Source organism: Tauraco erythrolophus, chromosome Z (genome assembly GCF_009769465.1).
Source record: "Tauraco erythrolophus isolate bTauEry1 chromosome Z, bTauEry1.pri, whole genome shotgun sequence".
Classification (NCBI taxonomy): Eukaryota; Metazoa; Chordata; class Aves; order Musophagiformes; family Musophagidae; genus Tauraco; species Tauraco erythrolophus.
Window position 1 is genome coordinate 81,533,058 of NC_141496.1, and position 16,051 is coordinate 81,549,108.

The 16,051-nt window shown below is 38.6% G+C and overlaps 1 pseudogene; it reads left to right on the plus strand.

The window, feature by feature from the left end:
• The window catches only part of LOC104382419 (guanine nucleotide-binding protein subunit alpha-14-like), a 90,290-nt pseudogene that overhangs the window by 25,577 nt on the left and 48,662 nt on the right, over window positions 1-16,051 (plus strand).

The following is a 16,051-nucleotide window of genomic DNA, read 5'->3' on the forward strand; positions in this document are numbered from 1 at the left end:
TAAGGAAGAGGGATCAGCCCAAGAGCAAGTGCTGAGCTTTGAAAGATGGTTTCTGGTCTTCAGTTGAGTGCCAGAATTTTTAAATTTTTTTAATTTGTTGTTTTTCATTAACAGTAAGAATTCCGGAGCCCAGGTTATTGTTGGGGTTTTTGGTAGTCCAAAATAGTGCCATATACCATAAAGAGCTGGCAAGTGATTGCTTGGAAAATTACAGGAAAGGGAGCTGCCCCTTCATGTTTATTCCATAGAACACTGACGAAACAGGGTTTTTGGAACTGCATCAAGATATATCAAAACATTGATTATCAGTGGTTTTTGCCTGGGAATGAGCTGGCGAGAATTTAATTTTACCTGATGCTGCTGCCGAAGTGCAACATTAGAACTGATGGAGGAGAATGATCTACTTAGTAGTGGACCTGCCAGAAAACCTGCAAGGCTGTCCTGTTAGGTCTTCAGATATGTTGGGATCTAGATAGGGTAAAGGGGTTGGCCTTCATCACATACTTTTGCCTACTTCAGTTTTCAATGTGTTTTAATCGCAGCAGTTTTATTTGGTGTCTTTTTTTTTACGTTACAGTTCTGTTTCTTCGGATTAGTAGTAGTTTGTAACGTGTGTTTGCCAGAAGGATTGCACAGTAATGTAGCTGGAAACCTACTGATCCAAAAAATATACAGTCTCAATAAAAAGGAAAGACGAAGAGTGGGAAGAAAAGACCATAATATGGAAATATCTGTTGGGTCTTCACTGTTTATTTGTTTGTTGCCTGCTTGTATTTTAGTGGAGACTGTTTCCAAAAGTGCTAGCTAAACTGAGGAAAAAGGGAGAGAGGTGTAGGGGAGACTGGAAGGGGTCAGGAGGGAACGTATGAGAGATAAGTGAGACTGGGAAGGGGCAGAGACAGAATGGAGAGAAAGGGGATCTGAGAGACTGCAAAGAGAGCGGGGGAAAAAGTGGACTCAGGAAGAGCTGTGTGCTGTTGTCATGGTTTGGCCCAGCCAGCAACTAGAAAGAAAAGAAAAACTGAAAAAAAAAAAAAGTTTCAAGAAAAACTGAACTCTGTCCCAGCTGAAACCAGGACAGCTTTTACTTTAGAGAGACAGATCTTTCTCTTTCAAATCACATCACTATATGGTAGAGCCTTGCTGGTAGTGGTCTTTTCAGATTCTTGATGTCATTTGGTACGTGGTGCTAAAACAAAGCTGCTTTCTCAACATTGAAAGAAATCTCTCTGGATTCTTATATCACACTTATTCTCAGATCTCTACCACATGAACTTCAGAACTAGAAGAGCTTTTGGGGGTTTTGCCATTCCATTACTTCTGAATTTGGTGATGATGTGATAAGTTAATTAACTGCAGGATCAGCCATTTTATATGATATAAATGAACATGCCTATTCAACATTAGTTGTTAATTATACAAAAATAAATACATAGAACTAGCATATGCGTATTACCTTTTTTATAATCATTGGCCCCATTTTGGATCTCTTTATGATACTCTAGTCACATCAGTTATTGCATGCTTGAAGTGGAAAATTCCTGGTTTTTATTTGCCAGTATCTGAAGGAAGAGTTTGGGGTGAGGGTCAGGTGAACTATAAATTCTCATATTGTCCCTGTTTAGCACAATCTTTCTCAGTCAAAGATGAGTTTTCAGACTGCCATTTTCCTAAAATATTTACAAACATTGAAGTCTATATCCTGTCCGTCACTAGACAGACTAAATTCCCTTTGAAGTAGGAGCCACACATGTATGTCAAAGGCAGGATGTGGCCTTTTAGAGAGTGAGGTTGCTGTAAAGGGACACGCACATCTTGGAGTTTGTTATCAAAGAATCTCATGCCTAAGCATGTTTTGTGGTCCATCACAGCTTGAAATGAGCTAAAACAGTGAGATTTTAAAGTAAGGTATTGATCTGGAGCAGGACATTTCCGTGCAGGGAAAGACTCAAGAATGATAGATCAGTCATTGGCTTTCTCAGCTGTCTCACAGTAAGTGACAAGATTGATTTGCTGATAGTTATATTTTGTAGGGAAATTTTGCCTTAGCTATGGTGTCTTTTTGGTGCAAATACAGTGTAAATTTGCCTCATTCTTCTGTTTCAAAATGAAGTTGCCAAAAGCTGAATTATAATGTGGACTTATGGACATGTCTTGTACATCTAATGAGATGACCTTAAGTAGCCAACGAGTCTGAAGTGGGTAGCATCTGTTCTGTTGGAAAAGTACATTATTTGGGGAATATTCAGTGTTACTTAACTGTAAGTAATGTGAAACTATTATGATTTGTTTAAAGAAAAAATCTCTCATGATTAACTCTGATTAAAAAAATAATATTTTTTTCCCCCGATCTGCTGGTGTAACTCCTTAATGTGGTATTAGTTGTGTCATAAGTTCAAAACTTGAGAACTAGCTAAACCAGTGAGTCTGAATCTTAGTGGAGCTATTAAGTTCAGGAGGAAGAGTAGGGAAAGGGACAGATGATTCTGTCTTACTTGAAAGGGAAAGGAGCTCAGCTGAGAGGAGCGTTTAGGAATCTTAATTCTTCTAGAAATCTGTTAGGACTAAGGTTAAGTTGTGCACTTACAGCTTTGGTGTGATGGTATTTTTCAGAGGATTAATTCAGCTGACTTTAATGAGTTACTACTCAGTAATGTTGGTGCAGGAGAAAGAACTGAGCTGAAAGGTTTTCAATTATGTCCGTGTAGGCCAAGAAAAAGCTTTACATGTTTGCAAAGCTGGAAGGTTTCAGCTGTTACAGTTTCAGACTCAGCTTTGCATTTGTTGGATATGTAACTTTTATTTTCACAGCTACATACATTTTCTAGAGCCTTACTTTCAGTTCTCTATCATTGAAAAAGCTTTTTTTTTAACTTTTATCTTTCATTCTGTGTAAATGAGTTATATGCTTTATGTAGCATCTCCTTATGTAAATGTATACCTTAAGTTTGATTTGTCAGAAGTGCATGGCATGAATGGTCTTATTGATATGAAAACACATTATCCAAGGACAGCATGATTAAGTGACAGCTGGACAGCTAGAAGTAGCCTCATATTTGAATGTCTTGGCCCTCAGCGGGGTCCTCAGGCATCCTAGTATCAGCTGGAGAGACAACACAGTATGGCATAAGCAATCTAGGAGATTCCTGGAGAGTGTTGGTGACAGCTTCTTGACCCAAGTGACAGAGGAACCAACAAGAAGATGTGATCTGCTGGACCTTATACAAACAAGGAAGGATGTGTTGGCAATGTGGAGGTGGAAGGCAGCCTTGCCTGCAGTGACCATGGAGCAGAGCTCAGAATCCTGAGTGAAGGGAGCAAGACAAAAATCAAGATCACAACCCCGGACATCAGGAGAGCAGACTTTGGCCTGTTCAGGGATCTGCTTAAAAGAGCAACATGGGATAAGGCCCTGAAGAGAAGAGGGATGCAAGAAAGCTAGTTGATACTCAGATATCACATCCTTCAAGCTCAAGAGCAGTCCATCTCAACAAGCAGGAAGTCAAGCAAGCTAGAAGGCCTGCATGGATGGACCAGAAGCTCCAGGCAAAACTCAAATGTAAAGAAAGAAGGTACAAACAGGGACCGGTAACTGGGGATGTATATAGAGATGCTGTCTGAGATGAGGTCAGGAAAGCCAAAAACCCAGTGGAGTTGGATCTAATGACGGATGTCAAAAGGCAAAAATCATAGAATCATAGAATAACTCAAGTTGGAGGGGACCAGTAAAGGTCATCGAGTCCAACTCACAGGACTACCTAAATCATGTTCAAGGATCAGAAACCTTCCCAGAGCCCACTCCACCTCTGACTCACCAAGAGTGGCACTGGCGGCAGCAGTGATTGCAAAAACTTTCCGTTAACTGGCTCAGAATGGCCACAAACTGGCCCAAAATGACCTTTGCCCACAAGAGGAACAGCCCCTGCTAAGGCCGGTTTCCCACTGCTCCCCCAGCCTCCGCTGGGACATGGGGAGCACCTACTTGCACAGGAGTTCACGAGGATCTTGCTCTCCTCCTGCATCTGCTGGCCTGTGGCATATGGCTCCTCCGACTGTTTAATACTAAACAAACCACTGGGTTTGAAATACCTGTAGCCTGTGCAGAGGGGTCTGATAAAAGTTTCTCTGAGTACATAAGTAGCAAAAGGAAGGCTAGGGAAAATGTGGGCTCATTGCTGAATGGGGCAGGGGCCTTCGTGACACAGGACAGGGAAATGGCTGAGGTATTGAATGCCTTCTTTGCCTCAGCCTTTACTAGTAAAGACATCAGGAAAGTCTTCAGAAATCTAAGGACCCAGACACCAGGCAGAAAGTGTGGAGCAAGGAAGATATACCCTTCATGGAGGAGCATCAGGTTGGAGCGTAATTAAGCAAACTGCAGATACATAAGTCCAGGGGCACCCACGAGTAAGTACTGAGGGAGCTCACTGATGTCATTGTGAGGCCCTTCTCAGTAATGTTTGATCAGTCATGACAACTGGGAGAAGTGCCTAAGGACTGGAGGAAAGTAAATGTCACCCTTGTCTTCAACGAGGGCAAGGACCCGGAGAACTGCTGGATGGTAAGCCTCCTCCCAAACCCTGAGCAGGTGATGGAGCAGCTAGTCAGGGAAAATCAACCAAGCTGAAGTCATGCTAAACCAGCGTGATAACTTTCTATGATGAAATGACTGGCTTGGTAGAACACTTTTTTGGGGGGAGCTGGTAGCTTTTGCACATTAAGCATGTGAACTGTTTTACAAAACCGTATATCCCATGTGCAAAACCTTGGAGGATTTCACCGAAGGTTGTAAGTTTTGGTTGTGATGCTGATTTTGCTCTGATGGTTTCCTTCAAGGTGTTTCGAATTACTCAGAATAATGAAATGAAGACTAATTTGATCCCGTGCTTTTATAGCACAAAAGACCAGAATGAACTATGGAACTTTTGCTTTATATAATTGTTCCTTGCTAAAAGTTTGTGTATTTAAGCTTTTTTTTTGTTTTCTAAGAATCCTGTAATTGAATGGCTTATTTGCCTATGTATTGTCACTTCCACCTTTATACTTAGTAGCAGAAATAACATTGAAATAGTGAGTGATGTAGGTATAAAATAAGTGCTGCCAGTGCAGAAGCAGATATTCAGCTATTTGCATAGCACTAGTCCATATGGACTTATAAATCATTACAAAAAAAATGTATATTGTTTTTTTCTCTACAGAGCTTTTAGTGGTGATTAATAAATATGTTTGGAGCCTCTCCCTCTGTTTATTTAACTTCAGATACTGCAAAACGCTTATTCTTAATCGTGTTCCCTGTCATCAACAGGGGAAAAGTCACCAGAATGTGCTTTTAACATGTGGGATTTTAGAATGAATGAGAGCTGTTTCCCTGGTAACAGATGTGGAAGATGGTTCTGAATCCAACAGAATATGAATGGAGTATCTGAAATAGCCGCTGTTTTTGGGGGGTTGGTTTTTTTGGTTGGTCTGTGTCTCCCCAACAAATTTTTTTTTTATATACATTTATGGAGGATTTTTTGTATTGTTGGTTAGTGAAAAACAACAGATAATACTTCAAAATATTGCCTAGCGCAGATATCAGGAATGCTCATTGGTAAATGAATAAGAGAAGTGAAAACCCATTTTATTTTGGGGTTGCATTCCTATTGGAAAACAAGAACTAACTGTGTATGAGTCATAGAGATGAAATCTGCTTTGACTTTTCCCCAGGTCATTAAAAACTCTGTCTTGTCCCTGCCTCTGAGTAGTGAAAATGATTGTGGCTTTGTTTTTGCGTAACTGTGTGCATTACATTGTGAAGCTAATTTCAGCATTGGATATGGTACCTCCATTAATGTAGTTAACAGAATGGGTAGAGTAATCCTCCAAGACTGCAGAATGACTCTAAAGATTGTCCTTTCTGATAAACCTTAAAAATTTCCTTTCTCCTGCTTCAGGTCTCCTCCTGGAAATAAACAGAATTTCATGCTATATAATTTTTCTGCCTATCTTCTTTTAAAAACATAAGGTTTTGTTGCTCTAACCTTATAAATTTTCAGTAAGTGAGGTTTATTTACGTGAAAGCCATTTTTGTTATGTCCACATTTTCACACTAGCACTATTTAACTCTGTACATCAAACTGTTAATCCTGCAGTTATAGAATGATGTTTCCTTCTGTGAGTTGAACAAGCCTAATAACTGCAATGCAAAATATTGCTGATCCTGTTTAAATATAATTTTGGTTTTAATGCAAGCAGCGAATCTCCTAATTTGATTACTAAATGTTGGTATCTTTATTCTCATAATTACTTCTGTCTGTGAAATAGCTATTTTTGTTAACAAAACCAGCTATTTTTCTGTAAAAAGAGTCAGAAATGTGGACTGTCATAGAGGCTTGAGAGCAGAGGTTTGAGGCTACTGAATTTTGCAGAGCTGATAAGTCAGCAGTAGCTATAAGCATGATTCTGTCAGTGAGCCTTTTCCAGTGGCCACCCATAACTAGGGAAGAGGTTTAATTCTAGATTCGAGTCTGAAGATGGCATCGAACATTACTTTTATGACCCTGTACCTTACCTTTTCGTTTTACTTGCGGCATTTTGACTTCATTGTATTTATCATGCTTGACAAAAAGGACAATTGGGACGGTAATACAGACTTCTCTTGCTTCTGCTGGGACCAGGGGGCTTGCTCATGCAGATAGCCAGTGGCTTGGCCCTTACCAGCACTGCAGCTGTTGACTGAGACAGAGCTGTCAGGACAAGCATGAAATCTGTTGTCATGCAGCAACAAATAAAATGTATTTGCTTACTAACCGACCTACCATTCGGGTATGGCAAGAGGAAGTAAGCGTGTGGGCAGCCTATACTGTAGAAGGAGGTATCATTGCCATTTGAGAGCTGATAATGGTGAAGAGCAACGCGAGTCTCAGTCATCTGAAATGCTCAAGTGTGGATCCAGGATTTACAGTGTGGATTACAAGTGTGGCTCTTAGGCTTTATCACCTCTGCCAAAGCTGCTGTTCTTTTCTTCTTAATGGTGGTGGGGCTAGCAAAACAATTTAGTTGTCTTTCCTTTGTCCCCAGCTATGACAGCCTTCTGGTTTTGTTGCGGCTGTATTCACAGACTGCTCATTGACGTAATTAAGTTGCACACACCAAGTCCTTAGGAGAATGAGAGTGTAGAGTTGTGTTGTTTGGTGTTTTGGGGATGATGTTGTTTGTTTTTTCAGTAGCTTCTGGTTTACTCTGTAGAGAATTGAGATATTAGACTTGGAAAAAAAGATAGACAAAGAAGGATTTAAGGATGAAAGAGACAATGGCCAAAACAGATACAATGTTTTATTCCTTGAATTAACTCGCAAAATTTCAGTGTTTCTTTTAATTGAGAAGATGGATTTGGGTAGGTAACACTTACCTATGTGACAGTCAGTAGTTGGAAGCTGAGCAAAAAAAATTAGCGCTTGATATAACTGGAAGGAGGATGAATATGTGACATTAACTAATGTATTTACATCTGATCTTTAGAGAATATTCCATCTCTTGACCTAGTCAGTAGAATATGTATTCAATATTTTGACGGTAATGATTCAACTGATCATTTCCTGAGGATAAGTGCACTAAATGTACTCTGGGCAAGTGCTTACCACAAGTGTTAATGCAGAGTAAATACACTTTGCCTGGGCATTTTGAGGGGATTGTTTTTGGTTTTGTTTGTTGTTTTGTTTTTGTTTTTTTTTTTTACACAAGTAACTTTTTAAAACTTGCTTGTAATAACAGACTTTTAACACATTGGAGGTATATAGCCACCTTTTAATGCCTCCCCATTCTCTGGTGCTTCTGGAATGGATGGCTTTAAGACGCGATTATATACCCCCAGGGTATATAATATGTCAATATTTTATTTTTCTATTATCTATGCTTTCTGTACTACTTCTTTTTTATTACCCTATTACCATTTTTATTATTCCTAATGTGAAAACTGTACTCCATTTTTCTTAAGCCCCACCACCTCAAGTCTTAAAATACAAGTTCCAATTTGTGTGTCTCCATTTGTTTTCCAACTATTTTAATTAAAAAGATACTTAATCCAAATCTCATTGTGTATGCAGTTCCATCCTGAAACACAGTTATCTTTAGCTTAATATCTCACAAGTATGCATATTGGCACTACTACTCCATATTCAAACTCTTTTTGAAAGCCCTGCCACTTTTTAACTTGCTTTAAAATGTCTCGCTGTCAAGATACTCTTCAAAAGCCGTGTTTCGTCTTAAGCTGATGAGCCCTGAAGGTTTTCTGAGATAACTTATGAGAATGGAGAAACAAAGAGCATGTATTGTTGGATTTGCACAGAGACCCTGTATTCTGGGTTTATGACAAGAGGCACAGCCAGGCACGTAAGGAGTTGCTGGAAGGAAGAATACAAAAGGAAGACTGTGCACTCTACTTAAGGTCAGGGTAGGGAGCACAAAACTTTTAAATCAACTTGTGTTCAGCATTGTGAGAGGTCAAGGGGTAGAGCAGGATGGCTCTGTTTATTACCGGTGTATTTCATACCACTTTATAAATCACGTGAATAGGCAATTTTCATTTGCTGCAGATTGATATAGATTAGATCAATCCAGATAATAATAAAACATTAACCTTAAAATTCTTAAAAAATTAAATTAGATACATGCAGGGAAGAACTCTAGCTTGGATTACAGATTATGATCTCTTCAAACCTGGCTCTATCTACTTTTGGTGTTTATGAGGCTTGAATAAAATAATCTATCTTTAAAAGTCGAAGTGAAACTTTTTGAACTTAGTTTCACAGCATCGTTACATAGCCCTGAGGGTGAAGTTAACAGTTGCACAGTGGTTTTTCTTTAACTCAAACACTAGTAGAGGGCATTGCTGTAATGTGATAGGACTGATTATTCTGAATTAGATAAAAATTTAGGACAGGAATTCAACCTGGATTAATCAGAGTGTTTTCCTCCCAAATATAAGGGTTCCACTGGCAGTGGAACAGGTTGGTGGTGGGGTTTTGTTTTATTTTGGTTTTATATTGGATTGTATTTATGTTGGCTTCTTAAAGCTGACGTGCCAGAACTGCCTTTTGAGGGCTGTGATATATAATGTAACATTAGCGTTTTACTAGTACAAATTCCTTCAGGAATTTGTTTCACATGTGTTCCAGCATATCTCTATGTTCCATCTCTCTGAAGTAAAGCATTACAATGCCAAAATTACAGAAATCCTGAGCATTTGTTGAAAGAACAGCTATATCAATCTTCTTTTTACAGACAAAGTTATTAAATATTTCTTATTGGTTTATTAAAAAGCTGCTTCATTCTTCTTCCAATGAGTGCTCTAGGTCCTGTTACCTGGACAGCAGAGCTGTGCTAGCAGTCTTCTAGAGAAGGACTGCTGGAACAACATGGGCTTGAAAAAGGGACAGCTATAGCTTTGAAAGGAAGTCTGCAATGGATGATGCAAAACACAAAAGAAGGTCATAGAGTAAGAATTGATGACAGTCCTAAATGTTTCAGAAAAATGGCTGTAATATACCAGTAATACATAACATACTGTGCTTTCCTAGATTACCTGGGTTTTGCTTGCTATTACTATTAGTCGTTGGAGCCCTCAGTTGCATGATCTTTCTTTAAAGTGATACAGTGGTCTGTTGTGGTACTGAGATACAATGTGATGATGTGGGCACTCAGACTATTTTCCTGCTGTGTTATAGCTGAAGATGTAATGTTCAGAGGAACTCTTTCCTCTATGTGCTGATGTATTTTCGACACCTAGTGGTACTAAGTGTAAATTACTGAAAGTTCGTTAATGGGACTACGATTTACCAGCAGTAAATTCTCAGTGGAGAAGTGAAGCAAATCCTATAGCTCAGCCAGAATGAAGCTAACTGTTGAATTTCTGAAAAATTACTGTGAAAGTTATAAGAAGAAATTATAACAGGTATTTTTTGCTTCTGGATCATCCTTCAGTCGGGGGAAAACAAGAAAAGACTGTTCATGACCCTCTCATATAAAAGCTCTGTGGGATGGGAATGGATTTGTTCATTCACATCAAGCTGATGCTGAATAACGTGAAATATAGAGAAAATGAAAGGTAAGGTGGGAAAGGGGTTTAGCAATTAAGAGAGAAATTTTTCTGCTCAGTGTTAGTCAAGTTTATAAGGATGGCTGAAAGTTGCACAAGGATATTGCAAGAGTTGGCAATGAAATGGCAGATGAAGTTAATTGTGGGTTAATATAAAGTAATGCAGATAGACAACTATATGGCACATGCACTCTCTCTCTCTCTTTTAATTACTTACAGTGCAGATATCACAGTGGTGCCACTTCATAAATCTAAATTCTGGCAGCAACTTAGTATTTGAAGTTTGGGTACTTTAGGTGTATCTCAGAGGTAAACAGAACTGAGAAAGCTTCAACAAGAGTCAAAGGAATGATCGAGCTAAGGTCTGTCTTCCACTTGAGAACTGAACTGACCTGGTTAGGACTCTTCAACCTAGAAAAGGTACAGCTCAAGGAGAATATGTGTGGTGCTTTGACCTTGGCTGACCTCCAGATGCGCACAAAGCTGCTCTCTCACTCCCTGTTCTCAACGAAGCTACTCTATCACTCCCTGTTCTCAACAGGACGGAGGAGAAAATATGATGAAAAATTCATGGGTCAAGATAAGGACAGGGAGATCACTTACCTAGTACCATCACGGACTTGGCTTAAGGTAATTAATTTAATTTATTGCCAATTGATAACAGAAGGACGGTGAGAAGTAAGAAAAGAATCTTTGAACACCTTCCCATCACCCCTCCCTTCTGCGCAGGCTCAACTTCACTCCTGACTCTTCTACCTGCTCCCCCCCAAGCAGCACAGGGCCATAGGGAGTGGGGGTTGTGATCAGATGACTTTGTCTCTGCTGCTCCTTCCTCATCGCTCTTTTCCCCTGCTCCAGCCTGGGGACCTTCTCACAGGATAGTCCTTCACAAACTTCTCCAACTTCGGCCCTTTCCACAGGTTGATGCGGTTCTTCAAAAACTGCTCCAACACAGGTCCCTTCCCCAGGATGCAGTCCTTAAGGAGCAGACTTCTCCAGACTGGGTCCCTTACAGGCCCCAGCTCCAGCCAGGAGCCTGCTTCTGAATCGGCTCTCCATGGGCTGAAGCTTCCCTCAGGGCATGTCCACCTGCTCCAGCATGGGGTCCTCCATGAGCTGCAGCTGAAGTAGAAAGCACAGGTGCCTGGAGGACCTCTTCCCCTCCCTCTTCACTGACCTGGGTGTCTGCAGGGCTGTTTTCCCTCACTCCTTTCTCACTCCTTTTTCACCTCTTTCTCACACACCAAAGAGCTTTTCTTAACCTTTCTTAAGTATGTTATCACAGAGGCACTACCAGCATCGCTGATGGGCTCAGATTTGGCCTGTGCCGAGGTCCCTCTTGGAGCTGGTGAAACTGGCTCTGCCTGACATGAGGGAAGCTTCTGGCGTCTTCTCACAGAAACCACCCTTGCAGCTGCTCCCTTTAACAAAACCTTGCCACATAAACCCAATACAATATGATAGAGTTGTATAAAATCAGGAGTGTATGGAGAAGACGTGGGTAAGATTTGGTTTATACAAGAAACAGAAATGAAGCTGGTGGATCCAGGCTCAGAACAAATGATGTATCATGGGTGATAGAGCTCTGAAACTCCGTACTAAAATGTGTTGAGGATACAAAAAGTTTCCATGGCTCTAAAGAGAGACCTGCCTAAGTACTCGAGACACACAGTAGGGCTACCAAATAGATAGTGTTCAGCTAATGACCTTCTAAGCTAAGTCCTAACTTTTAAGATGCAGGGAAGGTTTTCTGAAGGAAGTGTCTTAAATTCTACCCCCTCTTTTTACTCTTCTCTTGGCCCCCACTTTCAAACTTGGAGACAGGACACTGCCTGAACGTACCCTTGATATGAATCAGTGCAGACATTTTTCTGCTGTAAGGCTAATAGAAAAGAACAGAGGAACAAGGCTTATGTCCTGAAAAACGTTAGGATATGCATTGTTATGTCATGAAAACAGGCTTAAAGCAACATGTACCTGCAAAATATTATATGAATGATGTAAATTCGTATATGATTTTGTAATACCTGTTTCTTAGGATTTCTTTAAATAGACTCAATAATTCCCAGAGTCGCTGACAGTAATAAGTGCATTTTTTGTAATTTCAGTTAGCCTGTTTTTAATCAGTATTTGTGTAAAAATCAGTAGAAATGTGAAGCTAAGTAATGTGGCCTAATAAAATTCTTTCCCAAGTTCAGGATTAGTGCAGGCTTTATTGTTAAGGTGTAAATGATACATAAACTTTGTACAAAGTTCTCGATGTTGAGGATTTTGATACTTACACAAACAAAATTTCTTTCTTTTGTAGTCATGTACCTTGCTTGTTTTGTAACATGACTTCTACCTACAGGATGCTTAGATTAAACATTGTAGGATGTATTATGATAAGATATTTATATATATCTTTTACCAAAAAAACGCTCCCAAACCCAGCAATGCAAATATTTTGACTAAAACAATGTAGATTACAGAGAATGAAAAATTCAGAAATGGTACTTCAGCTAATGGTGACTCTTATGCACGCTCAGATAAGGTGCACATCTTTGTATGTGTATTTACAAACGTTCTCAACTGTCAGGATTTGCAAATACAATACTTTTTGTCTCTCTCCTCTTTCACCCTCTCCCAGGCACCAGAGAAAGTGGCAAGAGTATGTTCATTAAACAAATGAGGATTATTCATGGATCAGGTTACACAGAAGAAGACAGGAAAGGCTTCACGAAACTGGTTTACCAAAATATAGTTACTGCCATGCAAGTGATGATCAGAGCCATGGGTACTCTCAAGATACAGTACACATCCAAAGAGCATGAAGTGAGTCAGTACAAAGAAAATTCTGGTTTCGGCCCATGAAATTTCCATTTTGTACACAAATTATTTGAGTCCTAACTTTCTACAGACAGAACATTAAAAATCCATATGTTTTGTGGTGCCCCACCGTCTTATTCTACAGAACAACGGAGAATTCCTTGAGGCAAGGGGGCAGGGTGAACGAGATGGGATGGAGCTGGCTAGGAAGGGAGAATTTTCAAAGTTGCAAGCTGGTAGTAAGTAACAAAGCACCCACATGTTTTGTTGGAATCTAAGCTGTAGAGTTAGACTGTGCATGACGGGAATATGCAGACAGACCCTGGATTGTCGATAGAGCTGCAGAATGAGGAATTTTGGGTCTATTGTAGGAAAACTTCAGATCTGATTGATGCTAGTGTGCTTTGAAACATACCACCCAGAGCCCTTTTATGGATTTGGTAGCAACTTTTATGTACTTAAATGTAGAATGTCTTCTCCAACAGTTTTTTAGTTTCAATGTATGTTACACAATTATATTTTTTATTTCAGTGCTTATGATTAGAGAGCTATATAAAAAAATTCTGCTTCAGTTAAATCAGTTGCATCCTTTGCATCCGTCTGTTGCATCAGTTGGTCAAGTATCATGAAGAATATATTAGCGAATTACTGGGTGATATTTATTTAAATTAAGAGGGATATCCAGTGGGTGGAATTTTAGGGTTAAGATAGGGAAGACTGTACGAACTATCAAGGCAAAAATAATTTGTAGAATATATGGCTTTATTAACTGAATTACTATATGAAGAAAATACAGTTGATAGCATACTTTTCATTCAAAAAATATGATTGCATATGTACGATACAGAAGACAAAATTATGATCACATTTTTTATTTTTTTAAGTTGATTTGTGTTATTGATTCTCCTTAGGGTTATAGAGAAGAAGGATATAAAATATTGTTTAAATACAGGACTGGGAAATTAAAATTATTTAATTTTTAATCACAAAAGAACAGATGATGTCAGCAAAACCAAATTTTGGACTTCAGAGACCTAAGGTATTAGGGTAATTCTGTCCTATGTAAGAAAAATATTCTGACTTAATAAGTTGTTGTTTGTAAAACATCTTTAGATCCTTAAAAAAGTGGCAGTTACAGAAACAGCAAATATGACTGTGAGTATACTTCATCCTCATTCAGATGTGTATATTTTGATGAAAAGTTATGCTAATCAGAATTGGTTTGAAGAAATGCATTTGCACTGCCTTTTACTGATTTTTTTTTTCTTCACGTTAAGAACAAAATACGAAGACTTAATAAATAGCAAAGGTTTTCTCATTCTGGGCTCTGAGAGCGGAGCTGGATACATTCCCATAACACACTCTTCTGGCTAAATTGTGTTCTTGGTGATAGCTGTGCTGCCAGTGTCTTCAGATTCAGGAGATTATAATGCTATTTTACAGTTGTTGGAGAGAGGCAGAATTTGGTCTTGTGCTTCCTTATTAAAGGTAACAAAGTGCTAACTGCTAAGAATGCAGTTTGGCAAGCTGAGCTTCAGTGCCATTTAGAAAGCAAAGTCATTTTTGCTTACACACGGAGAAACTCTTGAGACACAACATGAACATAACCACACTTTGCTCCAGTCACTTTGCAGGAGACAACTGCATTTTAATCTTTCATGCTGTATATAATTCTTTATATATAATTCTATATGTTATATATATTATATATAGAAAAATATATAATTATATATATAAAATGTATATAATTATATACAATATATACACAATTATATATAATTTTATATATAATGTATATAATTATATACAATAAATGTCATAATTGCCTTTCATTAAATGATCTTAAGCCTATAATGAAAAACAGTTGACAGCAATAGTGATAAACAGAGAAGTCGTGACTCTGCTGCCATAATTGTATTGCAAAGGTGTGTCCAGTGATCATACAGAAATTGTTCAGTGTGCTCCTCCACATTTTCAGTATGTCCATCTTCTCCATGGCATGCCTTCTTTTCCCTGAAAAATTTGTTTCCCTCTGGCCCTTTTATTTGTTTGTTTGTTTGTTTGTTTGTTTTTCTTGTATCCAGTTTGTGCTTTGAGCAGGTCAGGTTTTCTGCTCTGTGGGCCCTGGAATTCTCTGGCTTCTGAACATCTTCATTTAAAGTTTTTGTAGCAGAGAACAGATTGTTGTGCACCGAGTGTCTCTTCCCTGTAAGTGTGATGTGTGAAAATCCATAACTCATGTAGACAGAATGTCCGAAAAGGCCTCTTAATCCTCTTAATGTTTGCAAATAAAAGCAAGATTTATAGGAGGTTTTTAAAGAGGTTTCTTAATGTTGTTGTCAACTGCAAGTGTTTAAGTAAAAGTCTGACTTTCTATAGATGCTGCATTGAGATGGGAAGGGGGTTTTGTTTTGTATTGGTTTGAAGTTGTTTAGATGAAGTAGTTACCTATATAGTCGTGCTTGACCTTTAACTTTAACTGAGCAGGCAATTTTTATCCTGATTTCAGGTGGTGTGTTCTTTGGGATACTTTGTCTCATCCTGAATTTGAAGTTGGAAGGTATCATAGCATGTTTTGAGTATATTTTAAGCATAAATCTTGCAGATGTTTAGGAATGTAATAATTCAAGGAATTATTATAGTACTATCTAAACCTCACAGTTTGGAAATCAATTGTTTGATTATTTTTTCTTCTCTTTTTTTCCTGTTGTAACCATTCTATAAAATTTGCTGCTAGAGATGAACTTGTTGGGGGAGAGTGGAATGGAGGAAGTAATGTTTATTACCTGTATGTCACTTTTTTCTGTGTCATAGAGTGGCAATTGGTAAATTGAGTGTTAGTTAAGTAGCCAGTTACAGAATAACATGACTTACAGTCTCTGAGGATAGTTTTTTTTGTGAGAGAGCTTGAATCAACTACTTTTATAAACACTTCTTCTTTCCATATGATAATAGAGACTGACAAAAAGCAAGATGAAAGTCAATGGCAGTCTGTCTCTTGACTTCTTTGAGAAATCGTGGTTGAGTTAATCTGAATATTAAGATAAGTAAATGGAAGAAGAAATGTACAAGTGAGACACAGAGAAATAAAAAATCAACTGATAGCTGAGAAGTACTGAAAGCCCTTTTTCACTGTCTGATTTATTTTTTTTTAATCCACTCAAA